This window comes from Tupaia chinensis, unplaced genomic scaffold, assembly GCF_000334495.1.
Source record: "Tupaia chinensis unplaced genomic scaffold, TupChi_1.0 Scaffold145592_1, whole genome shotgun sequence".
Lineage (NCBI taxonomy): Eukaryota > Metazoa > Chordata > Mammalia > Scandentia > Tupaiidae > Tupaia > Tupaia belangeri.
Window position 1 is genome coordinate 1,152,839 of NW_006205449.1, and position 25,100 is coordinate 1,177,938.

Here is a 25,100-nt window from a genome sequence, read left to right on the forward strand (position 1 = left end):
AGCTCCTGGTGAAACTTAGAAAGGGTTCTGGAACTCTCAGCGTCACCGCTGCATTCATACCCCGTTTGGCCTGAGTTTCACATGGCGTAAGATGCCTCTCAGGGTTATGTCAGGTATTTGATGCACGCTACTTCTTTGGGAGAAATGGCTACATGTTATTTTTGGCGCCAGTAAAAGACATATATTTTTGTAATGCTCTTGCTTCCCCTTAGTTCCTTTGTAATGTTCTTGCTTCCCCTTAGTTCCTGCCACCCTTAGTTCCTTTGTTTTCTATGAACTCATCCCAGTCTTCCTATAACCCATGCGATAACCCAGGAGAAAGGGCAAGCAAGGCATTATTCCTCTCGACACTAATACCTATAGATCCTATTCTACTGTGATACCTCTCCCTATCACAAGATACCTCCGCCTACAGAATCCTCAGAAGTCAGGGACTGGAAATTTGCCATGTATTCCAGAGGCAAAAGGACGCCATGCCCATCAGTAACAGCTACGCGCGAGACTTCCCGGGACAAGCTGTCCAGCGCTCATGTACAGTAGCTCGAGGCGTAGGGCCCATCAGTCACTTTCCTTCCTGTGCATGGCAGTTTCTTACCTTAAAAAACACAACACAACACAAAAACGCCGAGAACCATTCTATGCCTGCTGGCTGTCAAATAAAAACCATCTCTCCGGTACTGTTTGTGCTGGCTGTGATCAGCAACGACGTACCGAGCAGACCAGAGGGCCAGGACCGAGGTCCGTCTCCGGTGTCGACTGCCCGCCCGCTGTGCGGAGCGCAGTGCAGTCAACATTACTGGGCCGTTACCTGCTCTGTGTCCTCACACAGGGGTGGAAGCCCAACCAAGGTGATGGACAAGGCAAGGTGTCACTTCCGGAATGTAACGCCAGGCTACCTTTCTCATAATTGTTTAAAGAAGCTCTGTGTTTAAAGATGAAGCCAGTGTTTGATTGAAACCAGTGACAAAAACAGTATCAGAGACAAAGCTTTGAATGAACAGTATGGTTTCCTGCCAAATGGGTCCTGAGCTGGGGGCATGCGAGACCCAGCACCACTCAGCAGCTGAGCCGGTAGGACTCCGAGTGGAGCGCGTGGTGCCACGCTGTAAATCACGTGAAGGCTACCACGACGGACTTTTGCGGTGCTGCGCCAGATGACAAATGCAACGTCCAGGCGGTGGCAAGTGTAAAGCTTCCATCTTTCTCCCGCGACTGCATCGTACTTACTTTAATGATGTATAATAGCCTGCAACTACACTTAACCTGTGCGTTAAGTGGCAGCACCAACTGTTTACCCAGAGTTACGAAGAAGCAAACAGCAAATCGAGCCAAGAATCTACAGTGCGCCGTTCTCCCCTGGAGATGATGTGCAGCTGCGTCTCTGCACTGCTCTCCCTTCCACACACCAGCACGCACTCCCGGGGCCTGAGCACCCAGCTGCGTGTGATTGTGATAGAGCGGTGACAGGGTGGACCTAATTGGTAATCTGAAAGTTCTTAGAATGAAACGAAACTTTCGGTTTTGCTCACAAACACAAAAAATAACCAGTGAAAATAACCAATATATCCCACAGATGAGGCTGATTTCCAGACTCCATAAAATCCCAACACAGAGAAAAGACGGATGAAATTATTTTCACTGCTGTTTAACATGTATCAAAGACAAGAAGGACAGTTTATACATGCTTCAAATAGATGCTGATCTAATGTTCTTGGAACGTACTTAACGAAGGCCAGGGAAGTCGTGGGGGCTAAGGTGCTGGACTTCCACATGGCTAACTGTGGTTCGAGTCCTGGATCTTGCGGCTTGAAAATCATGCTGGGCATGTGTGTGTGTATACCCAAATCTCAGGAGAATGAAGGAGGGGACTGTGGCATGGCCATACTCCCTGAGAGGGTGATTTCTCACTTTTCCTCTCTCTCTCTGTCTCGCTCTCTCTCTCTGGTGAGTGCACGTGCTCTATAGTTAAAACTTAAAAAGAATATGCTTAGTGATCAACCTTGGGACAGATCGGTACATGTTTCCACACCGAAGCACAGAACACGGACACATGTATGCAATCCAGCTGTTTCACGATGCACAAGGCCATTTAAAACCATTTCCGAATAAGCGAAGATAAACTCTGATGATCAGCCCTGTGGAAAATGACTGGGCTAGTCATTACAGCTCTTGTCATCTTATTACGGTAGATAGAGAAGAAAGTATAAAAATAATACAGTTTCGCTCTAAATATTAATCATAACATTTAATGTGATTATTTCTCAGGGGCCAGGGAAAGGAGAAGGGAAAAGGGCACAATTTCTTATCACTCTGTTGCTTTTAAAGATGATATATCCCATAGGAAGCCATTGACAGGAAAACTCAAGACAGGAAATTCTCTTTCAAAAGCAAGTTTGGGAGGCTCTGATTAGGTCTCCGGCTGCATCGCTAGGTATTCCATTCTTGCCAAAGGGCAGCCATTATGATTAACGTCATCTGTCTGAATCATTACTCTGCACCTAGGTTCAGCAAACACTATGAAGATGGCATGGTAATAAATGACCGCGGGACGCTTTCCTGCTTTGGCCTCTTTTTATCTGCCACCTCTCTACCGTCAGCTCCATCTTTCTGAACCTCTCTGAATCCCCAAAAGGGACGGGGTGTCTATTTGTTTTCCACTAGGTTACCACTCTGTCTATTGTTGTTTGCACTAAAGGGTACAAATTCAATTCATTCTTGTGACATAAAAGCACTGATACAGTAAATTTTTTGCCCAGGAGAAAACAAAAACAAAGTTGCTGAATATAGAATAAGATTTGAAGCGCGAGCATGCGTGTGCAGAGGCTTTCCGAGAAGTCTCCGTCATCTAACACTGTTTCCCCCCGTGTGTCTAGCCGTGGCGAGGACACCCAGCACGCTAATCCTGTGAGAAGCTTTCCAGTGAGTGTTTGGGCCCTTTTCAACTATGTGGGCAGGTCTACACCACTGGCCGGGGCACTGCACACCCATCTCAACGCCAAGGAAAGAGAAGAGGTGTTGGAGCTGCAGCGTTCGTACAGTATTACATCAGCTTTGTGAAAACAGAGTGGTTCTACGGAGGATCTGACCACAGCGCTGAAAGCACTCTGCAGTTAATGAGGAAAAACAAGGTAAATTAGAACAAAGGACCCGAAAGCAGGCACCAGGTGAAATTCTCTACGTGTGCCCAATTCTACACTATTTACTTCCTTAATTAGAGAAGTATGTTACCTAAATAAGTCAACAAATCATAACACGACCTCCCAGATTGCAGCCTGTCATCAGCATCAAGTGACATGTTTCATGTGACAGAGCAAAAGTTCCTGTGTGCTCAGAAGCTCCCAGGGGGCACAGGAACCAGAGGATGGCCCTCGGGGGGCAGGACCTGCAAGCCCAGGCATGTGCGGTGGGATTCCACTGGTCTCTAACTTCCCTTCTGCCTTGCATTACAACAGAAAATTCCATGCCCTAAAATATGTAAACACTCCATGTTTAGGGGGATCTGAGTTATGTAAATACCGTTACAGAGCTTGCTTAGCTGTAACTTTTCTTTGCCAAGGGTAACATGTTTCCCTAGCTAGGCTGCTAAAAGTGCCAAATTCTATAAACCCCAAAGAATACTGCCAAGTACCTTCTCACTCTGGGTCCAAGTCTCAACACACACTTAATACAAAGTGAATCTGAAATCCAATAATCGCCCACAACTCCTAGGACATTACCTTGTGTGCAACTTTGGTTATTATGAAAATGTTCTATATTTCTGCCAGAAGTTAAAAAGTTATCACTTGAAAATCATTGGCTAATCTATCCTATGCTAAGATGGATTTTTAATGAAAGTTTAATGAATGATAAATACTCGTTTCTTGATAAATGTTTAATTATGCCAATAATTACCAACTGCTGGAAACCACTGTTGTGTTAATAATGGCGTTTGAGTACACAGGCACTTTCCTGAGTCTTGGCGCTGCTAGGGATCAGAACTCCATCTGTCTAATGCAAACTAGCAAAACAAAAGTCTAATTAATATTTTGATCAATTTTCTCCACGCTCTAAAGACTATCAATGTCCTTTAAAAAAAAATTGATCTGCTTTCTCTCTTATAGGAAAAAGGTACGGAAGAGAAATATGTGCAGACCTCTGTAGGATTACCTCATGCAAAAAAATCAGTTAAACAAAAGAACAGAGAATAAATACTATCGAAATCCAGAGATACCACCTTACTGCTTTAGCACTTTTATTTGTTTTTATTATTAAAGTTATTTTTAAAATGATGACCACTAAACTATTTCAGGGCACAGAATTGAACCGTCTTTGCCATGCGGCCCACCCCTGGTCCGTGCCGAGCGGTGTATGGCATGTACAGTCGGCTCTGTTAACCTGCCTGCCGTGAGCTGTTGTTACTGGCATGAGGGAACGACATCTTTGGGGCAGCACACCCATGACTCTAGAGGGTTAACTTGACCCTGAATAATGAGGGTTTGTTGATGAACAAATTGCTAAAGACAAGTCACTGTGGCTTAGTGGAGTTGAGGGTGAGAGCCTACTATCCCGTGGACTGTCACACACTAGGGAAGTGACCCAGGGGAACGGAGAGGAGGAGAGTGCTGGGATGGTGGTGAAGTGACCTAGGGAGCACCGAGCAGACGCCGGGCCCCACTGGGCAGCTCTCTGTCCCCTCCAGTGTCTTCCAGGGAGGTCCTCCCCCAGAGCCACAGGGTCAGGGGTAGCCCCCAGGTCTCTGACCACCACGGGCAGCGAGCACTCAGGGAAGGCTGCTCTTACTCACTTTCTCGGCATTTCCACACACCTGGAGTGCCCTGGCCCACAGGACACAACTCAGAGAAAGTTTGCCCAACTAAATATATTTCTAGAATATTTCTTTTTCAGTAGCTTATCAAGCTACAGAAATAGAGAAATATGGCATATCTAATAAATGCCAAGCTAACAATTCATATTTCCAATAATTCACATTTTGAAGGCAACCCAAATAATTTCCAATTATATTTCAGACAGAATCTATGAAAGCCTTAATTTAATCCCCAATATGACCTGTGGAGATATGCTATAATCTCGGTCCTTCAGATAATAACATATAATAACCAAGGACGCTACTTCGCCGCTGGAGGTAAAGCCTAATGTAAAGCTCTGATTGTTGGTGCTGACACCTACTAAATCCAATGAAGCTCATGGATAAAACTTTTAAATTTCCAACTTGAAAATTCATGATTCATGGAGACTAATGAACTTGGTATAGTCATAAACTTTTCTCTTAATGGTCCATGACCAGGATCAGTCGATGCTGTAATGGTTACGTCACTGGACTCCCACATAGTCAACCACACTTCAAGTCTTGGGCCCCGCAGCTTGAAACTCACACCGGGTGAGTGTGCGTGCATGCCCTAAATCCTGAGAGGAGGATGGAGGAGACGGGACTGCAGTGTGGCCATATCCTGTTGGGGTTGATTTCTCACTTTCTGTCTCTCTGTCTCCCTGGGTGTGCATGTGTCCTATAGCAAAAATCTCTCTAAAACAAATGAAACTTTCCTTTGAGGAACACTTGTTTGCTACAACTCTTAATGTAATTTGACATATCTATTTTTACAACGATTTTAAGATATCTCACCGTTGCCTTTAATGTACACTTACATGATGGGTCTTCTACTGGGTCACTGAAAGTCATGCCCTATGTTCCTGTTTCCATGCAGAAATACGCCACGACGGCCGGTGACCCCACGGTACACTGCAGCACGTGACTTGGATACACAAGTGTTGATGCTGTTTCTTTAAGCAGCAGCCTTTGGTGCAAGAATCCATCCTTAACTCAACTCTCTCTCTCTTTTTTGGGGGGGGAGAAAATTTAAAGCCTGCATTTATTTTGGGAGAGACTAAAACACTACAGCCACTTCTTTTTTTTTTTTTTTGGAGAGGTTTTCGCTATAGGGCGCGTGCGTTCGCCAGACAGAAAGAGACAGAGACAGAAAGCGAGAAATCACCCCCCACGGGGGATGGTCATGCCGCAATCCCTTCTCCTCCATTCTCCTCTCGGGATCTTGGGCACACACGCACATGTGCCCCGCGTGAGTTTTAAGCCACCGGGTCCGGGATGTGAACCGCGGTCCACTACGTGGGAGTCCAGCGACATAGCCATTATGCTAACTGCTGGTTCCCAACAGCCACTTTTTTTCTTGCTGAATGTTTTACATTTAATTACTTTTCATACATTCAATCACTGTATATCATCACAGCATGTGAAATGAATTCTCCCAGCACGAATACGCTGAGTCTTAGCCAGTTGACGACACTACCACACATGTATCACCACAGATGGACCCACCCTTAACTGGTAACCCTTGCTAGGTACTTCGAGTCTGAAGCCATTTCTTACGACTACAACCTCAGCTCTAGCACCTTTTCCCCCCTTTTTCTTTGTAGGTTTTGCTGTATGGTGTATGTACCAGCCAGAGACAGAGACAGAGACAGAGACAGAAAGAGAGAGACAGAAAGTGAGGAATCACCTCCCCAGAGGATAAGACCATGCTGCAATCCCTTCTCCTCCATCCTCCCTTTAGGACTTTGGGCAAGCATGCACACACGCCCTGGCAGGACTTTCAAGCTGCCGGGTCTGAGACTCGAACTGTGCCATCAGACATGAGGAAACCAGCCACCTTAGCCTCCATGCCTCCTGCTGGCACATGCTACTGGAGACATTCACTGTACTCACGCGTGTTGACAATGGTGTCCACAGCAATGCAGCAAAGCACAGAGACGGCAGCGAGCCGCAGCTGACACCATGGCAAGAGGGACACATCCGCCCCCATACACATACGCATGTGCACACACACACACACACACATACACACACACGTGTGCTTCTCCAGGTACACACGTGCATGCATATTTGCCACGTGCTCTGCCCTGGATGCAGGTGGAGGCTGCTCCTCGCCCGTGCACAGGGTGGCACTCATCCTGGTGGTGAGGACAAACCCAGCCTGCCCTGACGCGTGACCTCAGCCGGCACTTCTGTGGAGAGAACAGACCCCTCAGGGTAACAGCATGACCTCTGAAACCAGCCGGGACTGCCCCTGCTCTTAATTTAAAAAGAAGTGAGCCAGGCTGTGTCGAACACTCATAATACACAGTGCAGAGATAATAAAGACATAACACACAGCTTCAGAACTTTTATCTCTGTCTTATTTCTTTTTGATCTTGCCAAAACGCACATGCACTTGCTAGAGACAGAGAGGAAGAGGGGGAAAGTACCCCCGATGGGCGTGGTCATGCTGCAACCCCTCTCCATCATTTCCCTGTCCTGCTGGGATTTGGAGCATGCACACGCACCCAGTGTGCTTTTCAAGCTGCCAGGCGTGGGACTTGAACACAGCACAGTTGGCCACGGGGATCCGGCTCCCTCAACCTCTAAGCCACTGGGCCAACCCAGGGCAGTTCCACAGCAGCATCTTCTCAACTTCTCTTTACCTCACTTGCCTATCCTGTGGGTACGTATGCATGCATTAGCAAATCAGGAAAACACAGGAACAATGAAACTTAACAATGGACTCTATGAGGCAAACTAAAAGGGCCCTCTATTCTGCATACTTAGACTCAAGGGCTGGTCTTTATGCTGATATCTGAGTGCTGGTTTTCCTTAACAACGGTAACAAGAGCACCTGAAAATACGGCACAGGAACAAGTGGACTGATGTTTTTGTGCGCAGACATACAGATTTTTAGCTACTGTAACAAAATAAACTGTCCACTTGACCTAGCGTAAGAGAGAGTTCCCAGACACTCTCAGTTCTGCTGCTTGGGGAGATGGACACGGAGGTAAGGACAGGAAGTGACAACATGAGCTCATGTACATGTGACACCAGAACACGAGACATCTTCAAACAGCTCCTAGAGGACGGTATTATGAAAAAGCTATGCGTGTTTTTCAGAACTTGGTTGCACCTAAATAAACTCATATTTTAATTCCATTTGTTCCACAAACTTGAAGTCCCCTCGCGAGTCCTCAGAGGCATGCAGGGCTGTGCTCTCCCTGGCTCTCGGCTTCCTCCTGCAGGACTGTCAGCTCTTCGATGGCGAAGACCACATCTGCCCTCCTGCCTCAGCAGAGCACGGTCTCCTGAACACTACAGCTCGGCGCTTTAATGTTGGTCCGAGGCCCAAAGGCGCCAGGATCCCTTGGCGGTATTTGTTCGCACGTTTATTTCGGGCCTATATGGTACTGACATTGCCCCTTCACATTCGTATGCTGAGTCCTGACCTCAGTTCCTTGGAATGTGACTGGGGAAACAGGGCCATTAAAGAGGTCATTAAGGTAAAAGGAGGCCATGGGAGGAGGGTGGGCTCTGGCCTGATCCACCTGTGTCCGTTTAGGAGCAGGAGATCCAGACAGGCAGAGCCAGAGGGAAGGTGGTGTGGAAACTCGGGAGAAGACAGCCATCCGCCAGCCCAGGAGAAAGACCTTGGAAGAAACCAACTCTGCCCAGCCCTCAGTTCCAGACTTACAGCCTCTGTGCCAGCTGTTTAAGCTCCCAGGCTGCGGAGCTTTGTCACGGCGGCCCTAGCAGACTGGCATGGGGCTCGACCCTGAAATGTCCATGGCAGGACTCAAAACTCCTAGTTCAGCAAATGCTGGTGTTTGGTAAATACACTACAGCTGGTGAATGATGAAATCCCCAAAACTCGCGTTCTCTGGGGCTACAGTGGCCCAGAAGAGGCCAGGCCAGAGCTTCCGCTCAGCCCTTCACGGCTGCACGAACACCTCATGCTTGGTTCACCACACCCTTGCTGCGTTACTGGGCAGGTGAGGAGAGCTGCAGCAGGGAGGGGTGCCCAGTGTTCACAGGACACCCAGGGCACCCTGGCTCACCTCTGCCACCTCTGACTCCCAGTCTCCTTCCACATGGGTCTTCTCACGTCCTCGTGTCTTTCAAAGCACTCCTTTGGCTCTGGGCTGACTGGCCCCTGGCTAACCCTGAACCTTGGGGTTCCTCTGGACTCTACCCTGGCCCCTCTTTTGTGTCTCCTCACCTCCTTGGGAGGTGAGCTCCTCCCAAATCTGATGTCTACACCAAATCAGCGATCACTCCTGATGGACAGCTAGCCGTCCTCATGCCCGTCCTCCCCTATGGTCTGCGTCCACACCTGCAGGTCCTGCCAGCTCATCTCCAGCATGCACCGGCAGCCTCCCCCTTCCCTGTCTTCACGGCCTCAGTCTAGACCTTGGTCTGGACCACCTATATCTCTGCATCTCCTAGCTGTCTCTCTGTCCTGCCCTTGGGCCTGTTGACCCACTCTCCTGAAAAAAGAAAAAGAAGCATGTTTAACATTCAGATACGCTGCTGGAAGTCCACAGACGCCCAAAGCTCCAAGGCCAGGCTATCCTCAGCATGGCCCACCCCCTTCCCTCTTACGCCCAGCCTCGCTGGTCTGGTCGGTCATCATCTCAAATGTGCTGTTCGGCTCTCTCCCTCCGCTGGTCTCTGTGCTGTCCGCCTCTGCCTTGAACGTGTCTGCACTCTCATCTTCCTAGATAATTTCTTCCCCTTCTTCCTCAGAGACGTGTTCCCATGAAGGTTCGATGAAGCCTGTGCTTTCTGCTCGAAGGGCTGCAACTCCCCATCAGGCCACCGCCATCTGATCCACACACGCTGCTGTTATGGCTGATACCTGCTGTTCTTGTATCTGGGGTGCAGGCTCCATGAGGGCGGGGTGACGGCTCACTGATGCCGTCCTGCACTTGGCACCGGACTGGCACCCGGGGGCCCGCGGATGGCCCAACTTCATCAGGACAGCTGGGAAGATGTCCTGCCATGGCTGTCATCACTCGGCGGGGAAATCCTCTCACCAAGAGATATGCTCCACCCTCGAGGTGTGCGTGTGGCCAACCCCAGCAGCAACACTGCCTCGTATACCAACATCAGCTCCGTGAGGGACCAGCAGTTAACGTAATGGTTATGTCGCTGGACTCCCACGTAGCCGATTGCAGTTCAAGTCCTGGGCCCGGTGGCTTAAACTCACGCCAGGCGCGTGTGCGCGTGCCCAAGATCCCGTGAGGAGAATGGAGGAGAAGGGATTGGGGCATGGACATCCCCCAGGGGGTGATTTCTCGCTTTCTGTCTCTCTGTCTCTCTCTGTCTCTGTCTTTCTGGAGAATGCATATGCCCTATAGCAAAAACTTCTTAAAAAAAAAAAAAGGTCTGGTTACTGAGAATATCTTAGCTCCATCAATGGGTTTGAAAAAGCTGAAGATTTCTTCTGTGGTCCATGCAGTGCATTTGATTGAAATGGATATAATTAATAACCACGTTTCCTGATATGGAATTACTGATGTGTCCTACCCGAGCGATGCAGAACTTTCCTGTGACTTTCTTTTGGGAGTGAGGCACATATACGTGTTAATCATAAGCACAAAAATTTGTACTATTATCAATGACTCCAGAGATTTTGTTGTAAAGTAGTAATTCAGTGGGATTATGCCATTTGAAACTAACCCATGGATATTTTATCATCTTGCTTGAGTTCTAAAATGCTTTTCATTCTAATATTAAGGATATGCTTGATGCGGAGATTAGCAAGATTAGATGGATTTTAGGTAAACATTTTTGGACATCTGCCGTGTATTACAGTATATTAAAATATGCCTTGGCTGTTCTTTACTTAACAGAACGTTGTCGTATTTTCTGTTTGGGCAAGACAGCATCGCTCATCTTCCCCTCACAGTCATCTGGCTTTTGCCCAAGCTGCTTGCAAGACAACACTCTAAAGAGGGAGACATGTTACTTGTAGTGGATGTTAACACACTGAACACCGCGTTACTCACAGCAAACTGAACACCTTCCACAGCGCATCAAACACATAGGATAATCACTTTGCGCTGAACAACACAACTGAAAAGAGGAAACATTTAAAGAACATTCAATTTTCACAAAGACATCATTTAGGAGGCCAAAGGGGAATAGGTGTACTTGGCAGCATAATGACTAATAATTATGTTCAAAAGACGAAAGAACTGCTGAAGAAATAGCAGGGCATTTATAGCATCATCGTTCTTTCAGTAAGCACCACAGAAGCATCTGACATGAGGAGAAGCCATCTTTAAAAACACCCTCCTTCTTTGCACCAGTGGAAAACCTTCAAAGGAATCACCTTTACAAAACACAACGGAAACACTCACATAATGCCTCTGGGGAAAGGGTGGGGGGAAAAATGCAGGAAGGGAAGAGGAAATAGGGTGATGCCCGTGAAGCGGCACGCTCTCTGCGTTGCACAGATCTGCTCCTTACAAATCGACATGGAGCACAGCATGTGAACCGCCACATTTATAACCCTATGCTGATATTCAAATGCTCTGTCTTAAGCTAAAGAAAGATGGAATACCCTGCTGCTGTGTGGTCAAGATTGAAGAGGTGTCTCACTGACATTGTTCCAAGTTTATGAAAATATATGAATGCTCAAATGTCATTGGCTTTGCGCCTCTAACAGACTGCGGTTTTATGAGAAATCAGTCTTTTAATCAAAATGATTGAATACCTTAAGGTCGAATCCAAAGATATCAGTTAATATCTAGAAACGTGCTATTTCTGCAAATTTTGCCAAGCTGTACATATTGTGGTGCATTTTAAAGTGTTAATTTGTGCATTCCATATTGAAAATTGATCTTGAGTTTTAGCTTTTTGTCAAGCAAAAACATATGGTTACAAGCTCCATGCATTTTACGTGAAGGCTGTTGGAGCTGTCACATGTGCAAACTTGATAACCGATGTGACACATACGCAAATAATTTGCTTGTTTAGTAACAATTCAAAGATTCATTATTCATGCAAACACACATTTTTAAAAATGATCAGATGGAAATAGTCTCCGTTTTGTACAACCTAGTCTGGTTGGTGTGCAAACTCAGATAAAATAAAGCTGGGAACTAAGTGGTATTAAACAAATCCAAGAATATGGGTATTTTCAGATAATTATTGAACCAGATGGTGTTTTTTGTTAATTCTGCCATCAGTCTGAGAACTTGATGTCTTACATCTGCACTTGGTAAAATAAATTTTACCACTGACATTATTTCAGTTTTCTTAAAATACTTCAATCAGTTTTAAACCAAGATTTGCAAACATCTGCCATAGTGCATGCTTAGGAGATAAGATTATTCGAGATAATTCCTTCAAAAATGCACACCATTACATAGAGCTCTAGGTTTAGCACCTTCTAAATTAAATGTTCGGAATTACTGGTTGGAAGAGCCGATAAGAGTAAATGGGAATAAGGTGGCACATCTGAGAATGAGCATTGTCACTAGGTCACGGAGAGTCCGCTCCTTTGGACATGTGACCGTGGAAGTCCACGCTGTGTTAGTTCACTATCTTCACTGAACACAGAACAAGAAGTCAGCACTTGCTTCCCCATGTCCTTTAGGCAGATGTTTCACGTGGTGTCAATGAAGAATAATCAAAAGACACATGTGATGAAGGAACTTTACCTGCAAGTAGGCTAATCCACCCTAGCAGAATTCTCCCTCAACTCTGAGTCCAAGCATTGTACCCTATGACAGACGAGTAGTCTTAAATGCACGTCAACACAGCACACCGTTGAAGATGCTTTTTCAGAGACCCGAATGTGAATTCCGGACAATGTAATTTAAGCATGAAAGCCATCTAAATGGCTTAATTTCTTTAAGGTAACATTCTTTTTAAAGTCATAAACAATTTCTTAATTTCAAATTTAATCATAAATTAATATCTTTGGATAACTAGACTACATCTGTGTAATATAATAGTTTCTAGCTTGCTTGATAATGAATTTTCAGGAAAACCTGAAACTTTTACACACTCCCCCTTTTTCTTCTTTTCCTCCTCAAACCGAGGCCTCTGAATTGGAATCAGCTTAATAATTTAGCATAGTGCTTTCCAAACGGAAGGTGCTCCAGACATGTACATCAGCTGGAACCACCCACCCAGCTCTGAACTTCTCCGTCACAATGATGACTATTTTGGACTACTCCATCTGCAACAGCAGTATGTAAAGTGAGCTAAGTGAGGTAACCCAATCAAGGGTTTCCCCTGTTAAAGCAGGTTCTATGGAATGCGTGGAGGGATTCAACACTTGGCTGCACCACACTCGCGCCCCAGCGTGTGCCCAGAGAGCCAGTGCAGCGCCCAGAACTCCGCGACCACCTTTGCCTAGCTGCGAGCACTGATGAGTCTCCTGGCTGCAGAGCTCTGGGGACAGAATGCTGACCTCAGGGCGCCCACTCCTGGCTGCCCTGGGAGGAAGGAGTGCATCACGAGGGAGGAGTGGTCAGCTGTCAGTTGAATCAGAGGACAGCACCGATTAGAACATGCTGGCGTGCCCAGCACGTTAAATTCACGGACCCCAGGAGATCAGCTGACTCACCCCCTGTCTGACAGGCAGTTATTAAAATTTGCTACCATTAATTATTAATTAATTATACTTTTATGTGATACATTACTAATTATATTAAATAGAACATATGTTATTAATTATAATTATGATATACCATTAGTACCCACTTACAACAATATCAGCTAATTATAACCAGTGGAAGCATACTAACAGTTCATAGAAAGATTATTACATGACATATGCTAAATGGTAATTTCTACATGCCTTACCTTACACATACACTCATAGAATGTACGCTCTACAGTTAGCGTCAGCTCATGTGAGTAAATTCGAGCTGAGAAAGGTCAGACCATCGCCTGGTTCATGGAACGACAAAACGACACATATAGAACCAAACCTAGCCCGGCTGAGCCCCAGGTGTGCACTGAGCTACAGGGTGGCTGACTCACAGCTGAACGCCACACAGTGTGCGGTGGCCCCAGTCCTTGGCACTTGGGCTAGCTCCAGTGAGGCACACCCACACGTGGAAACACGTCTCTTCTCTCTCATGTGCTCCTTCTCACACTCTCACACACACATCAAAGGAAAAGAAAAATTTTAAGGCACTTGATTTCTATTGTCAAGTTACTTTACGAACAACTGGAACTGATTAAAGCCATTTCTTTCCTATAGTAGATGCACGTGACTCCCAGTGGGTTCTGTACCTTTCCTGCCAATATGATAGAGACAACGCATACAGTTTTCTTTTATAAAACGAGCTTGCTTTTGTTTAATCGCTAGTGAGAGTTAACGGCGTTCCAGATGTGCATTCCCAAGTTCCAGTTTCTATTTGATGATTGACCTGTCATCCCCGTTACCTAATGAGTTTGTAGTGTTCATCCTATTGATCTGTATGAGCTATTTAAGTAAAATGCTACACAAAATAAGGTATTATTTGACGGAACACTATTTTGTCAGTGTTCTAACTGCATTTCTTTCTTTCTTTTCTTTTCTTTTTTTTTTTTTAAGTTTCTTATTCCTTGAGAGGGAGGGATAGAGAGAGACAGGGACCCCTACAGGGTCTTGTTGTGCTGTGTCCTCCCCCGCGCCCCACCACAGCTAGCTGAGGTCATGGCACACTGTGGTCATTCAAGCTGGCACTCACATCCTGGCCTTTATGCACTGTGGTTCCAGTCTCGTGTTGGCAGCACCAACACAACTGGCATTGTTGCTTTTCCAGCCTAGGAACTTCTGACATACAGAATTTAACTCACCAGCTAAATTTATTAATCTGTTCTTTTCGTGACTTATTTGTTCATATTCTGAGACAGTTCTCTCATCAGAATTTTGCTGCAATTTTATTTCTGTATAGAGTATTATGACTTTATTCTTCTTCATTTAACTCTTCAGTGCATACATATTTACCTTTGGGGACGATGCTCAATAAAATCTAAACTATTTAAATTAACTTCTCTGATGGCTGTCCTTTGAAGTCATGCAATTTATTAATTATTAAATAATACTTTCCTTTTACATTGATTTGCAAATCCTCTTAAGAATGTATATACACGGTATATTACAGTTTTAAAAGGGACTTCAAAATGTTCATAAAAAGTGTGCCTTACGAAAAAACCACACATGGACTTAAGAATTTTTATACCTTTGTATTTCTTGGGTCTGAATGCTTGAGAGGCATTCGAGACCCAAACAGAATCAACCAAAGAAGATCTTCCCAAGGCACATCTTAGCCAGACTGGCTAAGACCACAGATAAAGACAAGGCACTAAAACCGGCAAGAGAGAAATGACAAGTGAATTACAAAGGCCATCCCATCGGGCTGACACCGGACTTCTCAATGAAAACAATGCAAGCTAGGAAAGAATAGGAAGATGTATTGAAAGTGTTAAGAAAGAAACTATTTCAACCAAGATTATTATATCCTGCAAGATTATCCTTCATATGGGAAAAAAAGACTAAAATCTTCTCAGACAAACAAAACCTGAAAGGATCTGCCAACACCAGATCAGCTCTTCAAGAAACTCTGAAGAGAGTACTGTTCCAGGACAACTGAAGAATGAACATCCAGAGATAAAGGAATAAAAGACAACCAAGACAATGACCATCTTAAACATCAGGACAAGTCTGGAAATATTGATAAGAACACTGAATGCTTTTTCTTTTTTTTAAGAATTATTTTTATTTAATTTTTTAATTTATTCATTTATTTTTTAATATGACCAGAGAGAGACACAGAGAGAGACAGAGAGAGAAGTAAGTCGCCAGGTCCAGGACTAGAACCGTTGTCAGCCATGTGGGAGTGTCCAGATCCTTAACCTCCACACCACCTGCTGGTCCCAACACTGAATGTTAATGGATTAAATTCTCTAATCAAGAGACACAGACTGGCTGAATGGATATAAAAAAAAAATACAACCCCTCTATCCATTGCCTACAAGAAACATATTTCATGGATAAAGACACACATAGACTAAAAGTGAAGGGCTGGAAAAAAGTATTCCATGCAAATGGGAACCAAAAAAGAGCTGGAGTTGTGATACTAATTTTTGACAACATAGGCTTTAAAACAAAAACTGTTCGAAGAGACAAAGAAGGGCACTATATTGTAATAAAAGGGTTAATCCATCAAGAAGATATAATGCTAATAAATATCTAAGCGCCTAACACAGGAGCACCCAAATATGTGAAGGAAAGACTGTTAGATCTAAAAGGAGAGATAGACTACAACACACAATGTTGGAGACCTCACTATCTTCTCTGGACAGATCATCTAGACAAAAAATAAGTAAAGAGATAGAGGATCTAAATGATACCATAAATCAAATGGACTTAACAGACATCTATAGAACTTTCTACCTGAAAACCACAAGATATATTTTTTCTCACCTCCACATGGAAACTTCGAAGATTGAACACACGATAGGGCACAAAGCGAGCCTCTACTGACTGAAAGACATAGCAACTATACCCAGCATCTTCTCTGACCATGATGAAATCAAACTTGATTTTAATTCCAAGAGAAATCCTCAAATACACAAATACATGATAAATAGCCTACTACTGAACGACTTTGCAATGACTAAAGAAATTAGGACTAAAATAAAAAGGTTCATGGAAGTCAATGACAATGAGGACACGAGCTTCCATAATCATTGGGACACTGCAAAAGCAGTCATAAGAGGGAAGTTCATAGCAATCAATGCTCATAAGAAGATGGAAAGAAGGCAAATAGATCATTTAACATTGTGCCTCAGAGAATTGGAAAAGCAACAGCAAAAAACTCCAAAAAACTCCAGGAGAAAAGAAATAATAAAGATCCAAACAGAAATAAATGAAATAGAAGATAAATGAACTATACAAAAATAAATGAAAGTAAAAGCTAGTTATTTGAGAAGATAAACAAAATTGATACACCACTAGCGAAACTTATTAAGACGAGAGAAAGGAACCAGGTAAATCAAATTTGCAGTGAAGCAGGCAATATAACAACAGATGTAACAGAAATACAAAACATCATTAGAAGATACTATAAACAACTTTATGCTAACAAACAAGACAATCTGGGTGAGATGGACAAATTCCTGGACACATATAATCTAACAAGATTTAGCCAGGAGGATGTAGAAAGTCTGAATAGGCCCATAACTAGCCAGGAGATTGAATCAGTAATAAATAATCTCCCAACAAAGAAAAGCCCTGGTCCTGATGGCTTCACCTCTGAATTCTACAAAACTTTTAAAGGAGAGTTGACTCCCATTCTGCTCAAGATATTTCTAAAGATCCAAAAGGGTGAAACTCTCCCAAATTCATTCTGTGAAGACTCCATCACCCTTACCCACAAAAACAGATAAGGACAGGACAAGGAAGGAAAACTATAGTCCAATATCGCTGATGAATATAGACACAAAAATTCTCAACAAGATACTAGCAAATTGTATTCAACAACATATAAAAAACATTATTCATCATAACCAGGTAGGCTTTATTCCACGGATGCAAGGTTGGTTCAAAATATGTAAAACCATAAACGTAATACACCATATTAATAGAAAGAAAGATTTAAAACCATATGATCAGTTGATGGAGAAAAAGCATCTGACAGGATATACCACCCCTTTATGATCAAGACTCTCAGCAAAATTGGCATAGAAGGGACATTTCTCAACATAATAAAAGCTATCTATGAAAAACCCATAGCTAACATCATCCTGAATGAAGAAAAGCTGAAAGCTTTTCCATTAAAAACTGGTACAAGAAAAGGATGCCCACGTTCTCCACTCCTTTTCAGTATAGTACTGGAAGTCCTCGCCAATGCAATCAGAAACGAGAATAAAATAAAAGGCATTGAAATAGGAACAGAAGAGATGAAACTATCTCTATTTGCAGATGACATGACTGTATACACAGAAGACCCCATGGTATCCAAAAAATTCCTGGAAGTAATACATGAATACAGCAAAGTTGCAGGATACAAAATCAATGTACAGAAATTTATAGCATTTCTATATATGAAGAGCAGGCAGACTTAGATTGAACTGAAAAAAATAATTCCATTTGCCATAGCCACAAAAAGTATGAGATACTTAGGAATAAATCTAACCAAAGTTAAAGACCTCCACAAGGAAAACTACAAGAAACTTAAAAAAAAAAAATTGAACATGACACAAAAATGTGGAGGGACATCCCATGTTCCTAGATTGGAAGAATTAATATAATCAAAATGGCAATTCTACCCAAATTAAACTACATATTTAACATGATCCTATTCAAAGTGCCAGAGATATTCTTAACAAATCTAGAAAAGACAATCATACAATTAGTCTGAAATAATAAAAGACCTCATATTTCCAAAGCAATCCTCCATAAGAAGAGTGGAGTGGGTGGCATCTCACTCCCTAACCCAAAAATATACTACAAAGCTATGATAATCAAAACAGCCTGGTATTGGCACAGAAACAGACAGGTGTCCCCAGAAATAAACTCCCAAACATACAGCCAACCAGTTTTTGACAAAGGGTACCAGTCACTCCATTGAGAAAAAAAGAAAACCTCTTTAGCAAATAGTGCTGAAAAAACTGGTATCCACCTGCAGAAAGATGAATCTGAACCCCTACTTCTCACCACTGACAAAATTAAACTCAAAGTGGATCAAAGATCTAAACCTAAGACCTCAAACTATAAGACTGCTGCTGGAAAACACTGAGGAAACTCTGGGAGACATTGGGGTAGGTAAAGACTTCTTAAGTAAGTCCCCCGGAGCACAGTCTATAATCCCAAAAAATGGACAAGTGGGATTAAATTAGATTAAGAAGTTCTGCAGGGCAAAAGACACAGTAATTACTGTGAATGGACAGCCGTCAGAATGGGAAAAGATTTTTGTAAACTATACATCAGACATGGGACTGATAACCAGAATACACAAGGAACTCAAGCAGCTGTCTCGAAAAAAGATGATCAACACTATTGAAAGATGGGAGAATGAGTTGGAAAAAACACTAAAGATGACATTCGAATAGCAAAAGACATATGAAAAATAAATGCTCCACATCCCTCATTGTAAGGGAGATGCAGACCAAAACCACAATGAGATACCATGGAACCCCAGTCAGAATGACTAAAATTAAAAAAAAAAAAAAAAAAAAAAGTGCTGGGGGGGTAGTGGTGAAAGGGGAACTCTCTTACATTACTGGTGGGAATGTAAAATGGTCTAGCCATTGTGGAGAACAATCTGGAGATTCCTCAAATATCTACAAATAGAACTACCATATGATCCAGCAATCCCACTTCTTGGTATCTGCCCAAAGGACAGAAGAATAGAGGGTTTTGGTTTTTGTTTTTGTTTTTGTTTTAGATTCACTCATTTACTGAAGAAAGAAGAGAAGAGAGAGAGAAGAGGAGAGGCAGGCATTCCAGACAGTGACCTCAGGCTGTGATCTTCCCCATAAGACATAAACCTGAAGTCCTCCCCCACGGCCTTCAGCATCCCATAGCACACCCTACCCTTACTGTCTGTGACATCATGCTGGGTCAAGTATTTTGATATTTACAGGTGGCTGGGCCATTTTCCCTGTTAAATCATTATCTACTGCAGTCAGACTAAGACTTGGCAATTCCTGGTTCCTTCAGTTTCCTGAATTCTCCTCCAAAGTCAAGGTCCATACGTTTTCCATAGATACTTGATTATAAGGTTAATGCAGTGTTTAAGCAATTCCAAGATAACTATGCTTATTAATTCCATCTTATTAATTATGTGGCTCAAATAATTACACTGTTCAAAGAAAACGATTGTTCCTCTTTCTGATTTATCATCTTCTACCATGACCCTTCTGTTAGATGACTTCTAATGCTCTGTCTTCATATAGTCACGTAGTCATCAACACTTGTTTAAAAACCTACGCTGTGCCAGGTATTTCCTGGGGTTTGGGGACATGGCAGTGAATAGCTCTGTCCTGACAGAACTTCTATTCTAGAAGAAGAGAAACAGAGTACAACTTAGTAAGTAAAATAGGGTTTCACATGATTTCAGATATATTTTGAAGATTAGTCAAGAGCATTTGCTGACAGCTTGGCTATAGATTCAAGGAAATACATTCACCAATCACACTTCATCAATCCTGTTCAATTAGCTAGGGGATCACATCACCTGAAACAGGTAACACAGGGCCGTGAAGGGCTGCCAGGAAAGGCCTGAAGAAAAGCTGACGTTAGCAAAGCCCAGAGCAGGTGAGGAGCAGACCCTGTGACTCTTCGTGGCAGTAAAAGCAGGTGCAAAGCCCAGAGGTGGGAGCAGGCTGGTCTGTCTGAAGATAAGCAAGAACGCAGTGGGACTGCAGCCGAGAAGTAGGGGGCAATGACAGGAGATGAGCTGCAAGCCACGCTGTCTTATATAATTTTGGCTTTTACTGTGAATGGAAGGTAAACCATGAAAGAGAATGAGCAAAAAAGGAACAGAAATCGACAAGTTTCAAATAGACCTGCACTGTGTCAACAGGATAGCCATTAGCCACTGGGGTCATTTTAATTTAAACTAATTAAAGTGAAATTAAATGATGAAAACTCAGGTCCTTGGTTTCACTGGCCATGGTTCATAAGCGTAATAGCCTCAGGTGGCAAGTGGCCACTATGGGACAGTGTAGACAGAGAACAGAAAATTCTTTAGGTGAGGCTGTTTCGGGACTCCTCTGCTGTAGTGAAAATAGACAGCACAGAATAAGGCAAAGAAGGAAGAGGATGAAGAGGCTCCTGCTGAGGGATGATGCAGCTGGGCCAGGGCTTGGTGGGACCACAGGAGGGATACATTACATGTACGTATTGAAGAGTCATCATGAGCATTGGCTGATGGCCTGGACATGGAGCTGACTGGCTCTTCCAAAAGGAAGTATTTTATGCCAACATGATTTCATCGATTGCCTGAGGAATGGCATAGGGTGGCTAGTTCTTGGAGACCACAGCATCTTGGATGCCCTATACAAAAGGCAGGACACTTCAGCCCTATCAATGTCTCCACAGTCCCTCAAATCAATGGTTCTCTAATCCTACACAAGGCAGGGTCATATGGGAGTTAGGGGGGAAAAAAACAAAAACTCAACTTTCCTTAGGCTGACATGTAACATTTAAAACTGAGCAAGTAACTTCTGAGGGTACGAGATGCCCTTGTAGCTGGTGCAGAAAATGTGGATGAGGTGATTGTGTGCACCTGACTATTTGAGTACTGTACCTGGGACCAGTGGATGGCATAATGATCATGTCACTGGACTCCCATTGATGGGTTGATCAGGGTTCAAGTCCTGGACATGGCAGCTTTAAACACGCTGGGCGTTTGTGTGTCTGTGTGTGCCCAAAATCCCAAGAGAAAAAACTGCAGCATGGCCATGCCCACTGGGGGTTGATTTCTCACTTTCTCCCTCTCTGTCTCTCCAGTGATTGCATGAACACTAAAGCAAAAAATCTCTCTCTAAAAAACAAAAAACTGCATAGTCCTTCAAAAATGCTTGCTAGTCTTAATTAGCAAGAAAGTAAGAGTATTACCTACATAGTATTTTACCAAGATCTCAGACAAAACTGTACATTTTCTTCTCTGTACCTGAAACATAGCAGATGTTTAGTAAATACTTATGGAAAGAAAGATATGACTAAACTGATTCCAAGACTACTCAGCTTTGTATTTAGGCTTCCTCTTGTATTCCTCAGGGCTCTGGAGAGTGGAAAGACAGAGCTGCTTTGCGGGGAGCTCATCAACCAAAGGGGAAGCAGAAATAAGACTGTTCTGTGAGGCCTTCAGGGTGACTCTGACGGCAGTGGCGACCCTGTGACTCTTCGTGGCAGTAAAAGCAGGTGCAAAGCCCAGAGGTGGGAGCAGGCTGGTCTGTCTGAAGATAAGCAAGAACGCAGTGGGACTGCAGCCGAGAAGTAAGGGGCAATAACAGGAGATGAGCTGCAAGCCACGCTGTCTTATATAATTTTGGCTTTTACTGTGAATGGAAGGTAAACCATGAAAGAGAATGAGCAAAAAAGGAACAGAAATCGACAAGTTTCAAATAGACCTGCACTGTGTCAACAGGATAGCCATTAGCCACTGGGGTCATTTTAATTTAAACTAATTAAAGTGAAATTAAATGATGAAAACTCAGGTCCTTGGTTTCACTGGCCATGGTTCATAAGCGTAATAGCCTCAGGTGGCAAGTGGCCACTATGGGACAGTGTAGACAGAGAACAGAAAATTCTTTAGGTGAGGCTGTTTCGGGACTCCTCTGCTGTAGTGAAAATAGACAGCACAGAATAAGGCAAAGAAGGAAGAGGATGAAGAGGCTCCTGCTGAGGGATGATGCAGCTGGGCCAGGGCTTGGTGGGACCACAGGAGGGATACATTACATGTACGTATTGAAGAGTCATCATGAGCATTGGCTGATGGCCTGGACATGGAGCTGACTGGCTCTTCCAAAAGGAAGTATTTTATGCCAACATGATTTCATCGATTGCCTGAGGAATGGCATAGGGTGGCTAGTTCTTGGAGACCACAGCATCTTGGATGCCCTATACAAAAGGCAGGACACTTCAGCCCTATCAATGTCTCCACAGTCCCTCAAATCAATGGTTCTCTAATCCTACACAAGGCAGGGTCATATGGGAGTTAGGGGGGAAAAAAACAAAAACTCAACTTTCCTTAGGCTGACATGTAACATTTAAAACTGAGCAAGTAACTTCTGAGGGTACGAGATGCCCTTGTAGCTGGTGCAGAAAATGTGGATGAGGTGATTGTGTGCACCTGACTATTTGAGTACTGTACCTGGGACCAGTGGATGGCATGATGATCATGTCACTGGACTCCCATTGATGGGTTGATCAGGGTTCAAGTCCTGGACATGGCAGCTTTAAACACGCTGGGCGTTTGTGTGTCTGTGTGTGCCCAAAATCCCAAGAGAAAAAACTGCAGCATGGCCATGCCCACTGGGGGTTGATTTCTCACTTTCTCCCTCTCTGTCTCTCCAGTGATTGCATGAACCCTAAAGCAAAAAATCTCTCTCTAAAAAACAAAAAACTGCATAGTCCTTCAAAAATGCTTGCTAGTCTTAATTAGCAAGAAAGTAAGAGTATTACCTACATAGTATTTTACCAAGATCTCAGACAAAACTGTACATTTTCTTCTCTGTACCTGAAACATAGCAGATGTTTAGTAAATACTTATGGAAAGAAAGATATGACTAAACTGATTCCAAGACTACTCAGCTTTGTATTTAGGCTTCCTCTTGTATTCCTCAGGGCTCTGGAGAGTGGAAAGACAGAGCTGCTTTGCGGGGAGCTCATCAACCAAAGGGGAAGCAGAAATAAGACTGTTCTGTGAGGCCTTCAGGGTGACTCTGACGGCAGTGGCTAAAAAACACCACTCCTGCTCTTCCTTCACCATCACTGACACACTTCGGTAAAATACAAAGGCATTAACATAGTGGAAGTGGAGAAAGAATGCTAGGATGAAATAAGTCTACATCATTTTAGGGTGGAAAATGAGAAACAGAAGACAAAAGTATAATTTTATTATAACTGGATCAAGAGGAAACTCACAGAATTAAAATTACCCATAATTATAACAAATTTGGTTAACCTTCATGATTATCAATATCCTTATCTTAAGTTTTGTATCTTTGGTAGAACAGGTTGACAATCAATATAGCACAACGAAACCAACTTTCCCATTAAACCTCACCTACAAGGGAGGAGAATGATTCACACATAATTCAGAGGAGGTCTTCCAATATGGCACCAGTAAAGTCCTATCTGATGCCTGGGACGTACCCAGTAAGTGTTCACAATGCAGCAGCAGTAGCAGTATGAAGAGATACAGTAATGGGAACCAGGAGTTAGCGTAATGGCTATGTCGCTGGACTCCCACGTAGTCGACCGTGGTTCGCGTCCCGGACCCGGTGGCTTAAAACTCACGCCGGGCGCGTGTGCGTGTGTGCCCAAGATCCCGAGAGGAGAATGGAGAAGGGATTGCGGCGTGACCATCCCCCCGGGGGGTGTTTTCTCGCTTTCTATCTCTCTGTCTCTCTCTGTCTGTCTGGCGAGCGCACGTGCCCTATAGTGAAAAAACCTCTCAAAAAAAAAAAAAAAGAGATACAGTAACAAAAATTGTGATGACTTTAGCGGTGAAAAAAGCTGAAACTACATAGCGTTCTAAATCAGATGAAAATAATGTGTAATTGTTATTTAACTAATTTTAAGAAGTTAGAAATTAGTCTGGAGTAAGATTCCAGATATCAAGCAGCAGGACTAGGAAAAAGATGACCATCTTGGCTCAGAGAACAGAGGGAACCAGACCCACATTTGCCACTTTAACGTTCACAAACATCTAGCTTCTAGTATTTGTCCTTATATGGATCTCTCATCAAAAATCCTAATACCTAATTCATTTATAATTATAATATTATGATGGTTTAAATGCAGTTCCATTCTCAGAGTGCTGAACATTTTTTGAAGGCTGACAAGAAAGGCTTTTTAAAATATACCTAGCCAAGACAATCAGTTTAAGGTCTGTTTTATTTCTTGCCAGTAGACACCATTAAAAGTTATAAAACTCTAACGATTGCTTTCATTTATATCTCTCTCTGATTATTCTGATAGCTGCAATGTCTGAAGAACTTTAAAATCTGTAAAGCCTGTCACAGTACAGAAACATGTCTCCTCAAACTCAATGTGAAATTCCAGTAATTGAAGCGATAAATCTTGTATTTTTTTGCCGGGGCCCCTTTGATGAGAACTATAGTAGTAAATTAGGAACTCTTCTGTGCAGTAAAAGCCTTTCCATCACCTGTTGTCAGTCACCAAGCTGAGGCAGCTGAGTCGGCTGTCAATCTACCTCAGAAGGCTGAAGTTCTGCAAATGATCAATAAAGAATATCTAAACTCTCCATTATCTTCCTATGACTCTCTGGACAACTCTAAGTTGTTTTCTTCCACTATATTGGAGCACATCTCATTTATTCAGAAGCAGAATGGAGACCTTGGAGTATTTCATTCTGTTATAGCTCGTTGTGTATCATCCTATTTTCAAATGGTATGCCAGTGTTACATTTCAGTAAGTATAAACATCTGTGCTCTGGGTGCTGGGGGTAATTTTACATATGACACAGACTTAATAAACTTACTAATAACTGTTATATCCATTTTGCTATTGACTTGCCTGCTAAAACATTTATTATCTTATAGTTTTACTTTAAAAATCCATTCCTTAGCATTTCTT

General features: G+C 43.4%; 1 protein-coding gene and 1 pseudogene across 1 annotated transcript in view; one reads left to right on the top strand and one right to left on the bottom strand.

Annotated features, from left to right (window-relative positions):
• The window catches only part of ZNF407 (zinc finger protein 407), a 553,482-nt gene that overhangs the window by 29,740 nt on the left and 498,642 nt on the right, over positions 1 to 25,100 (bottom strand). The gene's annotated exons all lie outside the window — the stretch shown is intronic.
• The window catches only part of LOC102492433 (protein FRG1 pseudogene), a 36,686-nt pseudogene continuing 20,254 nt past the window's right edge, over positions 8,669 to 25,100 (top strand).